Below are 19,706 nucleotides of genomic sequence, written 5' to 3' on the forward strand. Positions count from 1 at the left end.
GTGCCAAAGAGGACCTGCTGCCATGAGGCGCGGTTCAAACATGGGTATCATGCCTTATTGGCTTATCATATTATTGATCACTTGGGGGCTTGGTCGTACCCGAACCATAGCTACACCTCTTGATCGGCGCAATGCCACAACATCACTTGGGGGCTTGGTCGTATCCGAACCATAGCTACACCTCTTGATTGGCGTAATGCCACAACATCACTTGGGGGCTTGGTCGTATCCGAACCATAGCTACGCCTCTTGATCGGCGTAATGCCACAGCATCAGTTGGGGGCTTGGTCGAACCCGAACCATAGCAACGCCTCTTGATCGGCGTAATGCCACAGCATCACTTGGGGGCTTGGTCGAACCCGAACCATAGCAACACCTCTTGATCGGCGTAATGCCACAACATCACTTGGGGGCTTGGTCGAACCCGAACCATATCAACACCTCTTGATCAAATTTGGGGCCTGGCAGCCCGTGAAAAGCCTCGACTACAACGGACCTTTATTTGCCTTTTGCTGTGTTTTATTTGTTTTCATAAGATTTGTGACGTTTTTAAACCGGTGTTTATCAACCCGGTTAGGCCGTCAACTACAAGTTGACAGTATACAATCAAATTATAATCCGGAGACTATCAGCCCAGTCTGGTTTTGACTCAAAGTCACCAGTATTATATATGGTTAATCCGGTGTTTATCACAACCCGGCACGGTTTTATCATAAACCGGCATGATATGGAAGGAGTTATCAATACTCAAGATTGGGATTATCACCCTTACTACAAAAAGTTGGTAAAACCAACAATGTGATTCAATGTCACAGGTATGATATATTTCATATTTGATTATTCTTAAGTGCAGCCTTGGTTATAAACCCGGGTTATATGTTGGGCATTATGACCCGTCCGGCGGTAAACCGCCGGGACACTTTTTAAGCTTGTTGTATGTAGAAACAGGTTGAATAAAGCATGATGATAAATTATCCGGTGTTTATTAAACCGGCCTGGCTTTGGACTATAAGTCGCCAGTATATATTTGGATTGCGCCATTGGAATCATGCGCTTATAAATCATTGGGTTATATTATTCAAATAGCCAAACTTGGCTGAATTTTCATTATGATATTGAATGAATAAGGTTTTCATACCGGATTATATTATCTTGAATAGCCAACATGGCTGGATTTTTATGGTTATTAATAACGGTATTATTGAGGTTTTCAAAGTCGCTTTAGCACAATGGCTATTATTTTATCAAAGGATATGATTTATTCTACAATGGAAGGAATAGTCCTGAGTCGCTGCAGGCTTACAACCCGGCACTTGGGGGCTACATTATTCAAATTGAGATTACATGCAAGTCTCATGTCGCTGTAAGCATGCACCATGACACTTGGGGGCTAATGCAAAGTCATTTTTACTAGTCTTATTGAAGACCCGACTCATCATATCATAATGAGCCGGCCCTTGGGGGCTACCAATTGCCACTGTCAACAATTCAAGGTACACAAGTTTTCGTCCATTATATTGAAGGATCCACTGCTCAGTTGGTAAAGCACAAAGCTCTTAACCTTGTGGACGTGGGTTCAAGCCCTACGATGGAAGCTATATTATAAGATGTTATTTTCATTGAGGTATATATCAAGTCCCGGTTCAGTATTATCTTACTAAGCCGGCCCTTGGGGGCTACACATCACTGCTCAAGTCTACATGATTATATTTACAAAGTCCCTGGTCATTATTGCATAATGACCCGGCCCTTGGGGGCTACACTGATTGAAGTTTTTATAAGCAATTACAAGTCCCAAGTTGCTGCAAGCATGACAACCCGGTACTTGGGGGCTACATATATGGAGTATTCAGTTTATATGATTGAGATGAACAAACCGGATTTCTTCAAGGTTGAAAACACTTATTGGAGCAAGTCTTAAGTTATCACTATGTTCTCCTCTTAAGACTTGGGGGCTACAGGTATTATGCATATAAAGGAGGAACGTCTTCAGTACCAGTTTTCAGCAAATCAGGAAGATCAATTACATGACCCGGTGTTGACAACAATTATGACCCGGTGCCATCAATATTGATAAACCGACAATTTTGACAATGATAAACCGGCAAGTTCTACATTTTCAAACCGGTGGATATCAGTTGAATATTTGAAGACCAATATTTTTGTCAAGTCAGCGCATTGAAGGCGGATTCAAATTGATTCTTTATTTACGAAATATCTTCTGCAAGCAAATTGATTATGAAGCTGGCCTACTGACTCGGATTTTCTAGAAGGAGGAAATGACAAGGACTTAAGGATGATCAGATGCCGGTTTACAAGAATTCTTAACCCGGAGCATAATCTGTCAAATTTGTTCTTGTGTTTGTTTTACATGATCAGTTTAACATGGATAAATCCAAATTAAACCGGGGGCTAATGTCGGGGATATACCCCACGGCGTAAACCGGCCGGAAGTATAACCCGGCCGGACTTGGCGGTTTACTTGAGACCCGGCTGAGATTTAACGATTCACTAGCAACCCGTTTGGACCTGGCGGTTTACAATTCATTGGTAATCCGGCAGGCGGGTCAGAGGAGTGACAAGACCCGGTGGCCCAACGGGCGGTTCATGAAGGCCGATTCATACTATGGTGGGCCGGTTTAAGAGGAAAGGCATGAGGAATATGTACCTTACAAGGAGTTAAGACTATGACTTGTATCCGGTTTGTATTAGAGATAGACTAGTCCTAATCCTAATAGGACTCCACATGTAACCCGCCCCTTCAACATATATAAGGAGGGGCAGGACTCCCGAAAAAGGGACAGGCAACAATCAATAATCTCTAGGGTTAGACACAATTAGAGGAGAGCCGGTTTACGGCGACTCCCTCATGAGCGTAATGAGATCTAGCCTCAAACAACATGTAGGGTTATTACCGGATGATGTTTCCCGGGGCCCGAAGCTGTCTAAATCCTCGTCTTGTGTTGCGTCTCTCGATTCCGCTCAACCCCTCTCAAGCTACTACATAGATGCGCTGACCTCACGACTAAGTTCTCACCCTAGGACATCTGCCGTGACAAATCCACGACAATTCTAATGTTCCTACTTCAGTTTTGAAATGTGTGTCTGCCTGTTATAGAGACATAAGGGGTTTGTATTTCTGTGTATGGTCTGGTCAGCACGGTTGGGGGGTGAACTTTGCATATGCACGGGTTTATAGGGAGAAACTCTTCGAGTTGAATCCGCAATGCATTCCATAGATAATCAGACTACTTTTTATGTTTTCATGAATCTCAGATTCTGAACAGCATCATAATGATTATGAGCTTGCGCGCATGAAAAGAATAAAGCAGAACAATGCCATGGCTGTCAAACTTGGCATTAAGGGACTGAAATCAAGTCTGGATGCAATGCAATGCAAACGCTCTCCACCTACAGATTCATGTTCAGAATATGATCCTAACAATGATTCCGAGCTAGAGGGAGACCTAAGTCAATGTAGCTCCCTAGTGGAGGAGTCAGAGGAAGATGCCCTATCTTATTCACCCATCAAGGTGCTTGCTCGAACTTTCCAAGGTTATATTGGTCGGACATATCTTGCAACTGATGCTTTGCATTGCTTCTACTTTGTTGATCTGCCATTAGCTTAGTTTACACATCGTGTATGTAAATACGCCCTGCCTATCCATTTTCAGTACATATTCCATTTGTCATCATACCATATTTATCCATTCAAATGCTGTTCTTGTGTATCAGACGTTCAAAAGGAAGAGGGCGATTGCTGATCGTGGAGGAGCCCAAGCAAAGTATTTGGAAAAGGTAGTGGCACCTGATAAATCAAATAGCCCATTAGGTGTAGTTGCAATATCACCTGACCCACAAAACACCCACACTCTAGCAGACTCTAGCCCTACTACACTGGTCATTTCTAATGCCCCAACTCAGCAGACCCCAACTGCAGCAAACATTATGATTATGCCAGTTGACATAGCACCAGCTCTACGACGCAAAACCCCCATTCCAGCAAAGAGTACACCAAATCCAGTTGCCAAATCCCTTTTCAAACCAGAGAGAGCCCCAATTGCAGCAAATAGGACCCCTGTTCCAGTTCTTCCCAGTTTAGAACACAAAGCTTATATTGTTGTCAGGAACTTTGTGCGCATCTTTCCTTCATGGAAAGATTATACCGCAGACACAGAACAATTTCCAGTCTTCCTCCGCAACTTACGCGTAAGTAATGTACTAATGTTATTCATGGTCATTATTGCATATGTTTCTGCTGACAGAAGACACAGGATTTGATTCTTTTAAATAGGCGAGGACCAAACTGGATTGTGAAGACGAGCAAGGGTTGGTTGCGCTTTTCAAGCACTCGTTGATGAAGTATCGTTCCTACCTGAGGCAAGCGCACTTTGATGGCAAGCCTCTAAACGAAATTTCTGTAAAGTCTCCGGTGCTACATTTATCCGACGGTGACTGGAATAATCTTGTTACACATTGGTCTCGGCTGCAGCGTAAGGTACTGTCTATGACATCACATCACAATTTGAACTACATTTGTGCATTTGCCTTAACTTCTCACTTGTATGAAAACTGTTAGCAGAAGAACATTCATTCTCAAGGGACCACAGAATCTCGCAACTATACTGCACACTGCATTTCTCTTGTGAGTACCTCTTGCCCTGTATGACCATACTTACTTTCATAGATGTTTGATTATGTAGCATCACTGCACATGTTAGCCTCGTTATCGTCCATTTGGTGGACATTATAAGATTCGTATGGACTCTTACATAAATTTAGAATCAACCCAATGCTTTTGAAGAGGTTTAGCTCTGCAGTCCTCTTGTAAGGATTGAACATCGTCTATCACTGTACTTACATTAACAGCTACTCCCTCCGTCCCATAATATAAGAACGTTTTGTACAGTACACCAGTGTTCAAAACACTCTTGTATTATGGGAAGAGGGATTGGTTCATTGTGTAGCATTCTGCATCTTATCCCCCTCGCCCACCATTTACTAAAAAAGATCAGATCTATATTTAATCTTACCAAAAAGTAGAATACACAGACAATGCCAGTGCAGAAGTGTAGCCCATTGCTCTTGTCAGTACATTTTGTCCTATAACGCTTGTCCTTCCAGGGATTGGTAGTTGATTATGTAGCATCAATCTGCATCTTATCTTCATTATCCTCTATCCCTTCCAGTATTATCATATCTATAATTACTCTCTACAAAATGTAGAGTACATGCAATGCTTATGAAAAAGATTATGTGCTGAAATTCTTGAGTTATCCTTCTCTTGACATGGAGAAGGGCATTATAAAGCCGGTGTTAACTGTTAATGCAAGTCAGTCCTTCTAAAGCCTTTATCCTCAACTACTGTGTAATTTGCTCATACTCCCTATTGTTTACTGCTGTTTAGTTTGCTGTTTCTACCAAAATGCATGTTCGCAAGAACTGTAAGTTCTAAGTTTTACTTGTAAAACCAAATTCCTTATTCATACCATGCACATTACTCAATACTCCCTATATGTATGCTTGTTTTTGTGGATCTATAATCCAGTGTGTGGTGAAGCAGCCCATGTTTGCACCTTGTCATCTCCTGTTTTATCTTACTGATGTGGCTGATGATATGAACAACATGCCATGCACATTAACCAAAATAGATACAATGATCTTCTTTGCCCTTCATCTATGCTTGTTATGTTGACATGGCAATCCAGTAGTGTGGTGAAGCTCCCCGCATTATGAACAATGCCAAATTATGCTATTGATATTTTGAACTTACTCTTTATTTTCTAATTTGAAATTGGATGGAATTGACAGCACAATTTTCATCTTTGTTTATACACGTGCAAAACCTGTCATCTCTTTGCTTTGTTTCAGGGTGATATGCCTGATGGCATGCACAAGTCTGCTGAAGGCTGTGAGACAAACCCAACATATATTGCAACAAAGAAGGCAAAACATCTTGAAGATACCGAGACAACCCCAAAGTCTTGTCTTGATGCAGTGTTCAAGTTACTTGAGATTAGCAGTCAGACAAGCTCACAGAATTCGTTGTCTGAATCAGTTCGACTTCTTCAGTCCCAAGTTCTAGCAGAAAGGCATTCTACAACTCAACTTCGACTTGAAGTCCTATCTCTAAGAAAGATTGCGGAGAACACCAATGAGAACCTCATCGCTAAACAGCTACACCTGGAAGCTATGACCGACATGCTAAGCCGGTCTCACAGCCTTGCTCAGCAGCTTGCGCAACAGTTACCGCGCAAGGCTTACCTTTCTTGAACTGTCTTGGAAGTGCTCTCGGTTCAGTATTATTTTGTTACGCTGCAATGGTGCCCATTTTTTGTAATCTGCTTCTTCGTTGCGCTTTATGATCACTGGTGGCGAACTTCGATGCCCAGTGCATGTAATATACCATAAATCCTTTATTGTATAGTGTAGGTTTATTCTTAGTTACTATGCCGTAATTTCTTTATTGTATAGAGTAGGTTTGTTCTTAATTCCTACTAGTTACTGCCATCATTCGCTATCTGGAAAAAAAAAATCAGATGTAGTCGATCGAGCCGAAACATTCGCCTCTAACGGGCCTGGTGTTTAGCGGGCCACAATTGGGCCGGCCTGCATCTTTCTTGGGCCCGAATGATTCGGGCCTTCACACTTTGCGCGAGGCCTACAACTTACACCGGCCTATATTTTAGTTGGGCCTTTTGTGGACCCAGCGCTTAGTTTGGCCCAAGTAGCGTTGGGCCATTAATAGGCTGAATATTGTACTGGCCTGTTACGACCCAGATGAAACCATGGGCCTTTAGCAGGCCGAAATGCATGTTGGGCCTCAATTTTCACTAGTCGTCGACGGGCCTTCAGCAGGCTGAAATGTACACCCGGTCTTTTTGGTCCCAGTTATATCACGGGCAGTTACCAGGCCGAAACATATCTCGGGCCTTAGTTGGCCCACTGATAACATGGGCCTTTAAGAGGCCGAAAGCTTAGTACAGACATCAACGGGCCGAATTATGCGACAGGCCTTTAACAGGCCCAATATCACGTTGGGCTTAACTGTTGCCACCTTTATCACGGGCCGTTAGTGGGCCCGATGTCCTGTCCGACCATATATGGCCCATGGGCAGCACGGGCCATTCCCAGGCCGAAAGTCACACCGGTCTGAAATGGGCCCATGTCTACATCGGGCCTCTAACAGGCCGGAAGTCACTGGGCTGTAATTGGGCCCAAATATTCGGCTGACAATTAACGGGCCAGATCTGGCTTCAGGCCGTAAATGGGCCTTTATTAAGCAGGCCGTTATTGGGCTGGCCCACTAGTACCAGAGTAAGTACTACATGCCTTTGACTGGGCCGGCCTTTTAACCTATATGGGCCTCTGTTGGGCCCAGCCACGTGTCGACGTATCGTAGGCATGTTTCCTCCAATGGACGGGCGACATCTGGCCCACTGACGAGCTGACAGGTGTTCCCTCCGGCCAATCAGAATTTTACACGTGGAAATTTCCCATTGGTCCCAGCTGTTAACGGGTTATCGGATCCAAAACCGAACCCGATAGCTTAACGGCGTTCCGTTACGGTGGATGTCACGTGTCGGTCACCCTTGACGAAAGTACTTCTGTGACGCGCGATTTATCGTCATGGAAGTGGACACTTCCGTGATGATAATTTTGGTAATGTCATGGAACACTTCTACGACAACACAAGTATGACTATCTTGATTCTGTCATAAGTTTGTCATGGATGTACATGCATGACAGAAAACGTGACCTACTGTGACAAACACGTATCATCACGAAAGTGTATTTTTTTGTAGTGTTGATGCATGATACTAACGAACACTACTTTCATGTAAGGCAGCCGCATGATAGGAGGATGGAATATGTATGAAAAACAGGACGGCATGACATATTGACATGTATGATGTATAAAGTGTAAACTAAGCACAAGGTGTTTGAACTAGTTAGAAGCAATGCAAGCTAGAAACCATATGAAAGATGAAACCAATATCACTCTGCCAAATTAAAAGGGTGGCCTAACAAATGTATTTGACCAAATTAGAAGCAATACATGGCAACAGGCTAGAAATAATATGCAATATGCAACGAATAAAGGTGTCTCATCGTAAGTGATTGATGCGGGATACAGAAGAGTGGTAGTTTCATGTAAGAACATGGTTAACACATAGATGTAGTGTGTACCAAAAATAGGAAGGCATGTCATATTCACAGGTATAATGTGTAAACTAAGCAGATGCAATTTACCCTAATTAGAAGCATTACATGCTACACATCGTATGCAACATGCAACCACATATCACACTGCGAAGTTTGAGCAAGCACCTGCGATGGTGGTGTAGGGGAAGTGCGGTCTTCAAGTACAGAGCTACGTTCAATATCTTCATTTAGGCTTGCTGTTTCTTGAGAATCATGTGGAGAGGATGAAACTGCACTCTTTATAAGAGTAGCGCATCTCATACTAACCCACAAGCGTGACTGTCTCATCATAAGCGATAGATGCAGGATATACAAGAACAGTAGTTTGATGTAAGAACATGGTGTGATAGGCAGATGTAGTATGTACCAAAAACAGGAAGGCGTGTCATATTCACATGTATAATGTGTAAGCTAAGGTGATGCAATTTAACAAATTAGGAGCAATACAACACTGGTACGCGTCGGTGCAATACAAACGGTTTTTAACCCCTTTCCGCGACGACATTTGGAACCGTCGCCAAGTGAGTGTGTGCGATAGGGGGGTCCTTCCACACGACCCAGAAATCGTCGGGGATAGGCCCTCCTAGGACACATGCTGGGGCCGTGTGCGATCGGGCGAAGCATCGAAACCCAATAATTTCCGTAGGTATGTACATCCCACACGGTGAATCCCAGAAAAACATTTCCGTAGGTATGTACATCCCACACGGTGAATCCCAGAAAAACATTTCCGTAGGTATGTACATCCCACACGGTGAATCCCAGAAAAACATTTCCGTACGTATGTATATCACACACAGTCAATCCAAGGAATATGTTTCCGTTCTTATGTACATCCCACACAGTCAATCCAGGGAAAATGTTTCCGTTCGTATGTACATCCCACACAGTTTTATGTGTAGGCTCGTGTGTGAAAGGTGTAACTATCACACACGCTCTGCCGTGGTTAACTGTTTGCTTTTATCAACTACATCACACACGATTTGATGAAGAAAGCTGTGTGGCATTGGGCTATCCATCGCAAGCGCTTTTACTGCTAGAACCGTTTGCAAAAGTCCATGACACATTTAGCAGGTTTGTTAGTTTACAATTAATAATTCAAGTATTACGCAAATTCACATTTCATATCGAACAGCTGTTTGCCAATTTTATATCAGGCAAATAAATATATTATAACATCACAGTACGATAGCTATATGAAAACAGCACAGTACAACACATAGCTAGTTCAACTTCATAAGAACAATATATTCATTTCCCTAATCGAGATCACCCAGGCTCGTCTTATCCACCTCTGCTTTCAGTTCAGTAAGAACTTGTTTTGCACGGGCCAACTAGGAAAGTGCCTCCTCCGCCAACACCATCTTAGCAAAGTCTGATTTAAAAATCTGAGCTCATTCTCCACCTTCAACTTTTTGTCCCGCATCTTCAAATATTCTTCAGCGTTGACAACAGTTTCTCTAAGCCTAAGTCTGTTCTCTTCCTAATACATGCTCCAGAGCTTCACTAGGCACATCTTCAAAGACTATGGCCACTCTTGATCAGCCCACTCCAAGTAAGAACACTTCCGTTCATCCTATAATATTTAAAACTAGATCAGTAACAATTGTAGGGGAAATGGGTTTATATCAACATAGAAAATCACGAATGCTTATTTTTAAAAACTGAAGAAACATGTTAATTATGACATATCTTCTCAAAAAGATCAATGTGCAAATGAATTAATTGCTACTGAGACAACAACCAAATTCTGGAACATCAGAAGCTATAATTAACTACAACAACGCTACAAGTTCTTACTCATGTACAATAAATAACAAATTGAACATTTTATGAGGAAGGTAAATATAATTGCAACAGCATAGCGACAATGTTTGGATGACAACAAATTGATACTAACAGGTGTGTACATGCACAAATTTAGTAACATAGAACTAATAGCACTAAGGCCGTCCACTATTTATGCCAAAACTGGGGTAAAGACAACTGTTGCTACATCTCGCACCAGTGCCCTGCACTTGCGAGCCGATGCAGCGGAAAAAAATCAGGGACCCGGACTCCGGTGCACGTAGTTGATCCGATGCCCAGTTCCTTTGTGCCATAAAGATTTAGTATTTTACTGCTTGGCTGCTCAGATGTGTGAACCAAAGTTGGATGCACAAACTGCTGAAACGGTGCCAAAGAATTTCTAATGGCACCGCTGATGAGATGGCAACAATTTAAGATACTGGGTACAAACTATGACACTGGCTTAGGATGCGTTTGGTTGAAGGTGTGGTATGAATGGGTTGGGACCGTGACAATGTCTGAATCACATCTAACAAATGATTTGTAACAACGAAAGAGGGTCTAACCTTCTCTGCACATGCCAGAAACTTCCTCCCACTGTCCACAGATTCAAACGCAACTAGCTTCACGCATGGAGATTGATGGTGACAACGAGCAGATAGATCTTCAGCCATCCCGCTCCATTCTAGGGAGCTACAAGAGGAAGAAATGGCTCAAATCGACCGCTGGGTAAAAATCCTTCATTCCAAGTCATAGCCCGAGAGAGAGAAGAGAGGCATACTCGGGTGGTGAAGGAGTCGTCGCCGGAGGAGGAACAGCTGGAGAGGTCTTTGAACAAGACCATGGCGACCCCGGCGGTAGGATGCGAGACGGCAAGAGCGAGGAAGCGGCTATAGCTTAGCAAGGAAGGAAGGAAGGAGGAAACAGGGGAAATGTCACTTGTGGTCGGGGAGAAAAGGGGGTGGGGAAGGGGGGCGGGGGTAGATATTTTGGTGGTAGGCCAAAATTTTGGAAATGTGGAGGGAAACTTTGCGCGCGGTGCCGGCGGACCATTCACTTTGAACGATTGTGTGCATCGCAAATGATTCTTCTGCTTTACGCGCATGGGATGAGTTTGATAATTCAAATTTTGGTGGAAATTTCCCCGGGTACGTCATTGCATAATTTAACATCGCTTGCTAATTTGGGCACACAAAAGAGCGTACAGCAGACAGACCCCACTTACTGAATCGAGCAATTTTAGTAATTAAACAAAGCCAGTTGACCTAAACATTGCTCTAACAAAAGACCAGCATTAAAAACAAAGCCTAAGTACGCATAATTTTAACAAATCCGCCGCCGCGCCGGCCTATGCATTGCCGGTGTGAGATGAGACGTCGACGACTTGTCCTGGCAACATGCCGCCGTTGGTGGACTCCGGGTCCCCCTGCTGAAGTCGACCGCGTCCACGTCCTCGTCCTCGCCCTCAAGGTTGTAGTACTCGTAGTAGTGGCTGCTCCAGAGCACGCGTTGGTACTCCACCGCCGATTCCTCGATGAACAAACTCTTCTCTACCTCGACCTCGGCCACGCGCAACTCCTCCTCCCGGCGCTCCTTGATCTCCGCCACCTCCTGCATCTCCAGCTCCCGCTTGGCGACCTCATGAGGAAGCAGGTGCTCCATGGCCCCCGTCGCCTTTTCGTACGTGGGTTGCATGATGTAGTCCGAGGTGGTTTAGAATATCTTGGCGTGTGCATCCTCGATCTTGGCGTGGATGGCCTCGATCCGGGCCAGGGCGACATCGGCGGCACGGACGGCAGCTCGAGCGCTCTCGACGTTTGCAGCCATCGTCGCAGCAGCAGTTGCAGCTGTCTCGGCTGCTGCAGCTGCCCTGTCGGCTGCCGCAGACGCCCTCTCGACGGAAGCGGTCGCGCTCAATGCGGATGCGGCGGCACTCTCGGCGTAGTCGGCCGCGCTCTCGGCGCAGGCGGTGGCGCTCGGGGGGACGCGACCATCGTACGAGCCTTCATGAAGCGTTTCGACGGCGTCATCTTTGCAAGAAGGAGGTGCGGGAAAGGGGATCGGGATTCGTGGATTCGTGGATTCGAGGGTTGCCGGCACTGGAGCAGACGAGCCGGCGAAGCTTAAGAAGGGAGACTTAAATAGACCCAGATATTTCCATCGCAAACGGTTCCTAGAAAACAACTGTGTGTGATGTTGTAGATATTCTTTATTAGCTGTGAAAGACGAATTTGGAGTAAAGTGGCAACAGATGGTGTTTTAAATGTACGAGAAATTTTGTAGTACTAATACAACTGTCATGTCAAATTTTGGAAAATTTCAGGGGTCATTTGAAATTTTAAGACATTTAAGTGATTATCTAGCAATTTAATGACCGTAATTCAAATTTGAACTGCATCTACATGCAACTGCTAACCAAAACGGTTTGAAAAATCATATTTGTGTACTTGTGTCAGAGTTAATTCCATGTGCAGTAAATTAGAAGGAATTTTCAACATATTTGTCTCGCGACATGGACACATGCATATGTATGCATGGAGTGACATGGCATTTTAATTCCAAAAAAAATCAGAAACACATGAAACCTTGGTTGATGTAATGTCATGCCACCAAGATGATGTGCTAAAAGAATTGGCATGTTTGACGAAAGTTTGGTCACAAACCCCTCACAAACCGGTGCAACTCACTAGAAGGCTCGTGGTTCCGAGAGGGAACAATGCATGTTTGATGATGAACGGGAGATAGCTTCCTGTTACGGCCTTCAATTTTTTTCTACGTCTAACGTGCACTACTACAACTGTAATGTGAAATTCTGGAAAATTCTAGGGGTCATTTGACCTTTTAAAGACATTTAAGTGATTTTCTAGCCATATTTATGACCGTAATTCAAATTTGAACTACATCTACATGCAACGGCTAACCAAAACGGTTTGAAAAATCATATTTGTGCACTTGTGTGCGAGTTAATTCCATGTGCAGTACATTAGAAGGAACTTTCAAACATATTTGTCTCACGACACGGACACATGCATATGTATGCATGGAGTGACATGGCATTTTAATTCCAAAAAAATAAAAAACAATCAGAAACACATGAAACCTTGGTTGATGTAATGTCATGCCACCAAGATGATGTGGTAAAAAAATTGTCATGTTTGACGAAAGTTTGGACACACACCCCTCACAAATCGGAGCAACTCACTAGAAGGCTCGTGGTTTCGAGAGGGAACAATGCATGTTTGATGACGAATGGGAGATAGTTTCCTCTTACGACCTTCAATTTTTTTCTACGTCTAACGTGCACTACTACAACTGTAATGTGAAATTTTGGAAAATTCTAGGGGTCATTTGACCTTTTAAAGACATTTAAGTGATTTTCTAGCCATTTAATGACCGTAACTCAAATTTGAACTACATCTACATGCAACGGCTAACCAAAACGGTTTGAAAAATCATATTTGTGTACTTGTGTGCGAGTTAATTCCATGTGCAGTACATTAGAAGGAATTTTCAAACATATTTGTCTCACGACACGGACACATGCATATGTATGCATGGAGTGACATGGCATTTTAATTCCAAAAAATTAAAAAAATATCAGAAACACATGAAACCTTGGTTGATGTAATGTCATGCCACCAAGATGCCGTGGTAAAAAATTGGCATGCTTGACGAAAGTTTGGACACAAACCCCTCACAAATCGGAGCAACTCACTAGAAGGCTCGTGGTTCCGAGAGGGAACAATGCACGTTTGATGACGAACGGGAGATAGCTTCCTCTTAAGGCCTTCAATTTTTTTTACGTCTAACGTGCACTACTACAACTGTAATGTGAAATTTTGGAAAATTCTAGGGGTCATTTGACCTTTCAAAGACATTTAAGTGATTTTCTAGCCATTTAATGACCGTAATTCAAATTTGAACTACATCTACATGCAATGGCTAACCAAAATGGTTTGAAAAATCATATTTGTGTACTTGTGTGCGAGTTAATTCCATGTGCAGTACATTAGAAGGAATTTTCAAACATATTTGTCTCACGACATGGGCACATGCATATGTATGCATGGAGTGACATGGCATTTTAGTTCCAAAAAATTAAAAAATGATCAGAAAAACATGAAACCTTGGTTGATGTAATGTCATGCCATAAGATGATGTGGTAAAAAATTGGCATGTTTGACAAAAGTTTGGACACGCACCCCTCACAAATCGGAGCAACTCACTAGAAGGCTCGTGGTTCCGAGAGGGAACAATGCATGTTTGATGACGAATGGGAGATAGTTTCCTCTTACGGCCTTCAATTTTTTCCTACATCTAACATGCACTACTACAACTGTAATGTGAAATTTTGGAAAATTCTAGGGGTCATTTGACCTTTTAAAGACATTTAAGTGATTTTCTAGCCACTTAATGACCGTAATTCAAATTTGAACTACATCTACATGCAATGGCTAACCAAAAAGGTTTGAAAAATCATATTTGTGTACTTGTGTGCGAGTTAATTCCATGTGCAGCAAATTAGAAGGAATTTGCAAACATATTTGTCTCACGAGATGGACACACGGATACATATGCATGGAGTGACATGGCATTTTAATTCCAAAAAATTAAAAAAATATCAGAAACACATGAAACCTTGGTTGATGTAATGTCATGCCACCAAGATGATGTGGTAAAAAAATTGGCATGTTTGACGAAAGTTTGGACACAAACCCCTCACAAACCGGAGCAACTCACTAGAAGGCTCGTGTTTCCGAGAGGGAACAATGCATGCTTGATGACGAACAGGAGATAGCTTCCTCTTACGGCCTTCAATTTTTTTCTATGTTTAACGTGCACTACTACAACTGTAATGTGAAATTTTGGAAAATTCTAGGGGTCATTTGACCTTTTAAAGACATTTAAGTGATTTTCTAGCCATTTAATGACCGTAATTCAAATTTGAACTACATCTACATGCAACGCCTAACCATAACGGTTTGAAAAATCCTATTTGCGTACTTGTGTGCGAGTTAATTCCATGTGCAGTAAATTAGAAGAAATTTTCAAACATATTGGTCTCACGGCATGGGCACATGCATGGAGTGCCATGGCATTTTAATTCCAAAAAATTAAAAAATGATCAGAAAAACATGAAACCTTGCTTGATTTAATGTCATGCCACCAAGATGATGTGGTAAAAAAATTAGCCTGTTTGACGAAAGTTTGGACACACACCCCTCACAAACTGGAGCAACTCACTAGAAGGATCGTGGTTCCGAGAGGGAATAATGCATGTTTGATTACGAACAGGAGATAGCTTCCTCTTAAGGCCTTCAATTTTTTATACGTTTAACGTGCAATAATACAACTATCATGTGAAAATTTGGAAAATTTCAGGGGTCATTTGACCTTTTAAAGACATTTAAGTGATTTTCTAGCCATTTAATTACCGTAATTAAAATTTGAACTACATCTACATGCAACGCCTAACCATTACGGTTTGAAAAATCATATTTTTGTGTACTTGTGTGCGAGTTAAAAAAAATCATAAGACGATGTTAATATCTGGTGTTCAAAAAATAAAATGTAAAGATCTGGCAAGACAACCGGCCCCCACACAATTGGCACTCTGTCTCGCGGCTCGAGGTTTGGTAGGTGAGTGGCGGAGATCGTTAATCAGACACGGTTCTGTATTGGAAACCGTCCGCTATTATGTTCACACACGATTTGGTTACGGGAATCGTGTGTAATTCAAAGTACAGTACTCGTAAATTCCGGCGACCGGCATGTGTACTGTCCCCGTCGATCTAGATTCTGGCCGCCAATAAATACTACCTTGCTCACGTCGTCCCGCCTGCATTCTTATCTAGATCCTCCCCTCGCTCACCATCTCGCTCTCTCTCTCTCTCTCTCTCTCTCAAATCTCTGCCATGGCGCCGCCGGTCTGCCCACGCGCCGACGAGGATTCGCTGCCCCCCGAGGACACTCACTCGATTAGCAGCGACGAGGACCCCTACGCGCCGCCTGACAAGGTTGAGCCGGACCCCCCAACTTTGGATTAGTTTTGGGGGCAGTACAATCTTTGTTTGTGGAAGTCACTGTCGTCGGCTGAGAAAGCCAAGCAAGTGGCGTTCAAGAAGGAGATGGCGGAGGAGGAAGCCAGGTACCAGGCGGCCTGTGAAGCCCGTGATGCCGCCTGGAAAAAGGAGGCGGCGGAGCTTTGGGGGCGGGCGCGTCGTCGTGCCGAGGAGGTGTACGAAGACAGGTACTTCGCGAGGAAGGTCATAGGCGCTGGGCGCCTCGTCGCTGCGTGGAGGTGGGCCGATAAGCTCCAGCGTGCCACCGACTAGGAGCTCCGGTGGGCGCCCAACGAAATGGAAAGATCATCCGCGCGCGTCCGCCAGCAAGAGGCAGATCGGTACGTCAAGCGCTGTGACGCGGAGGAGGCGGAGTACTGCCTCTGCACTGGGAAGACGCTGCGCACCAGGGAGCTGCTGGCGAGGGGCTGTCGGAATACTGGCCCCAGGAGGTATTATTAGTTTTAGTATTGTTCGTTTTCAATTTTATGCATTGTACCTAGTAGTTAAGTGTCATCACGTATATGCGAGGATAGTTTATATATTCTATGATGAACTAATGAACAATTAATATATATTATGAATTCCGTTTTCTATCTGTTTTTGTATACTAATTTGAATCTAGCTATTATCATCCACATATACAAAATGGAAAGCGTATATACACACATTGAAACAGAACATATAAGAATGGAAAACAGAGTACACACATTGAAACAGAGCAATAAACAGGGCAATACTATGATTGTTGTGAATACATAGCTATCCACGTCGAAACGACTCAACAAAATAAAACGCGTCCATGAGACCATGACCAGCAGCCCTTGCCTATGGTAGCTCTTGGCTCTGCTTGAACTCGTGCAGGCGTTCGTCCAAGCGGTCGACATGCTCGCGGTACATCTGGATCGCGATCTCGAGCTCTAAGTTGGCTATTTCATCGAAGATCGCCAGCTCGAGGATGCGACGGTCATGTTCCTCTACTGCGCCTAGGTGGACACCTGGGCCGAGGAGGCGGTCGAGCCTACGGACCGGCGCGTTGGCATCCAGCAGGTCACGGACAAGGCGAACGGCGGCACCCATGCGAACGGCGCGGCGGGCGTCCGGTGCAAGTACGGCGCGGCCGGCCTCTAGTGCAAGTACAGCGCTGAGGGCCTCTGCCCACTCCTGGCGAGGAATGGGGGTACTGACGGGACATGTACCCAACTATGACGCCGTGTCGACAGCAGGCAAGGGCTGATGGATCCGCTCTTGCTGTGCAGCGCGGCATGCCTCTCGCTCTGCGGCGCTCCAACGGTCTTGCCGTGCGATGAGCCGCAGCCTATCAACGCGGACGCGCCTAGCTTGCTCTGCGGCGCGCCATCGATCATGTTGTGCGGCGAGCTGCACCCTGTCAGCGCTGACATGCCTATCTTGATCCAAAGCGCTCAAGCGCCATGCGCCAAAGGTCTGCTCAACCCTGGCGATGACGCGCATCACGACGGCATCCATCGCGTTGCTGGGGAGCGCCTCGGCCTCGACGGGCCATGGCACCTGCTCGTTTTCCTCGTCGACGAGGAGGTTGATGGCAGAGGCAGCGATTTGGTGGGTTGGCATGCTTGGAAAAGGTGGATGTGCTACAGGCTGCGCTTGTCGCCTCCGTGCGTCGTGCGCCGCCTATGCGCAATATCGCTGGGTGGCGGGAAACATGTGAGGAAATGGCGGGAAACGGTGGCGTGTTTATAAAACGCCATCAATTAATGTAAACTTAGCATAGAAGGAACATTGAGCTAGCACAAGAAGTAGATGATGATCAGATGAACGCGGACCACACTAGGGAACCCGTCGGTACTACTGCTTGCGAGCGGTACTAAAAAATACATCCGTGCCTACCACCGCTGGACTTGTGATGAGTTTTTGGTCCGGAGCGGAAGTAGCCACGGAAGTCGCCGCGGTAGTACCGCTCAAGTGGTAGTACCGCTCCCAAGAGCGGTAGTAAAAAATTACATCCCCTCCAAGCGGTAGTACCGCTCCCACGAGCGGTAGTACCGCTGCAGCTTTTATAAGGACACCAAAACTGACACAACTTCTGCAAACGGACTCCAAATTCAACCAAACCAAGTTTGTTGGAAAGTTAGCCACAAGGGCTAACACAATATTGATAGAAATAACAATAAGAAGCAAATTAGAAAAGGCCCATAAGAAAATGGTGAGAACCCTTCCTCGAATAAGACCGGTAAAACCTCCAATACCGAAAACGCAATAGAAGAAGCATGTGAACTCCGTTTTCAATGAACTCGAGCTTGTCAAGAAGATGACCATAAGATCCAAACTCACAAGGATAAAACCAAACAAGAACCAAGAAAGATGATGCAAGCATGCAATGGTTTGAGCTCTCTACGAACGATACGATCAGGCTACTCACTTGAGAGCCCCCCTTGAGAGTACGACAAACGATCCTATAACCCGGTCTCCAAACTACCACCATGAGACCGGTAAAATAGAGAACCTATCAAGGCCAAACCTTTGCCTTGCACAAAGTCCACTTGAGCTAGATGTAGACGATCTTGACTTCCTCAAGTAGGACCACCTTTCTTGATTGCGTTGGCTCGGTGAAGACTAGTAGATTGCTCCCCCATACTCCATTATGGGTGAGCCACTTTTCGGCACATCTTCACAAGTCCATTGTCACCACAATGGACGACAATATTCAGGCACTTGATCTCTTCGTGATGCATCACTTGAACGTGCACACCGCAACCTAACCCCACAAAGAACTCTCACGAAGACTATGGGTTAGTACAAAAAGCGTAATGGTCAATGCTTACCATACCATGGGATCACTTGATCCCTCTCGGTACATCTTCTATGCTTTGTGATTTGCTTAACTTGATTCACTCTTGACATAGTCTTGATCAACCTTGAACCTTTCCAACTCTCTTCATTTGGATGATGCCTTGAAGGTAAGCATGAATGATCACACAATCTTCTTCTTCAAGACATGCTTGCAATAATCTCAACTCTCACATGACAATTCTTTGGATAATTCCTTAATAGCACCTTGGTCAACACATAAACTCCTTGAAACCAACACATGGACTTCAACAAGTGCCTATGGACAAATCCTTCAAATATAACTCAATGCAACCATTAGTCCATAGAGAATGTCATCAATTACCAAAACCACACATATGGGGGCACCACATGTCCTTTCACCAGGCATTGTGCGTGTATGTATACTATCGACGAACTAGCCCCCAGGCTTCTATAACATACTCGGGGCCTAGGGTTACAAATCATATATAGTCGGCTTATCACCGGTGGGGATAGAGTCCTCCATGACTCTGGTAGCTTCGTGTTGTACGCCGAGTCCTCCACATGGGTCTTCGTATAATGTGTCTCGGTCCAACCTATGTGACGCAGGATGGAACCGACCCATGAGTCCTCATGTTGACCCACCACAACTAGAAATGATGTGCCCATCCCAACAAGAAATGATGTGCACACCACACCACACACGCAATCGGCCACTAAGAAAATAAGCATATACAATAGTAAAATGTCATACATGGAAGTTAGTTGCATGGCGCATCCAAAAATATTTGTTCTGCAGTGTGAATGTTTATATTTTCTCCTAAAATATTAGTCACGGGAAAGAGAAACGAAGGGCATATC

The sequence above is a fragment of the Aegilops tauschii genome, chromosome 2, assembly GCF_002575655.3.
Source record: "Aegilops tauschii subsp. strangulata cultivar AL8/78 chromosome 2, Aet v6.0, whole genome shotgun sequence".
Classification (NCBI taxonomy): domain Eukaryota; kingdom Viridiplantae; phylum Streptophyta; class Magnoliopsida; order Poales; family Poaceae; genus Aegilops; species Aegilops tauschii.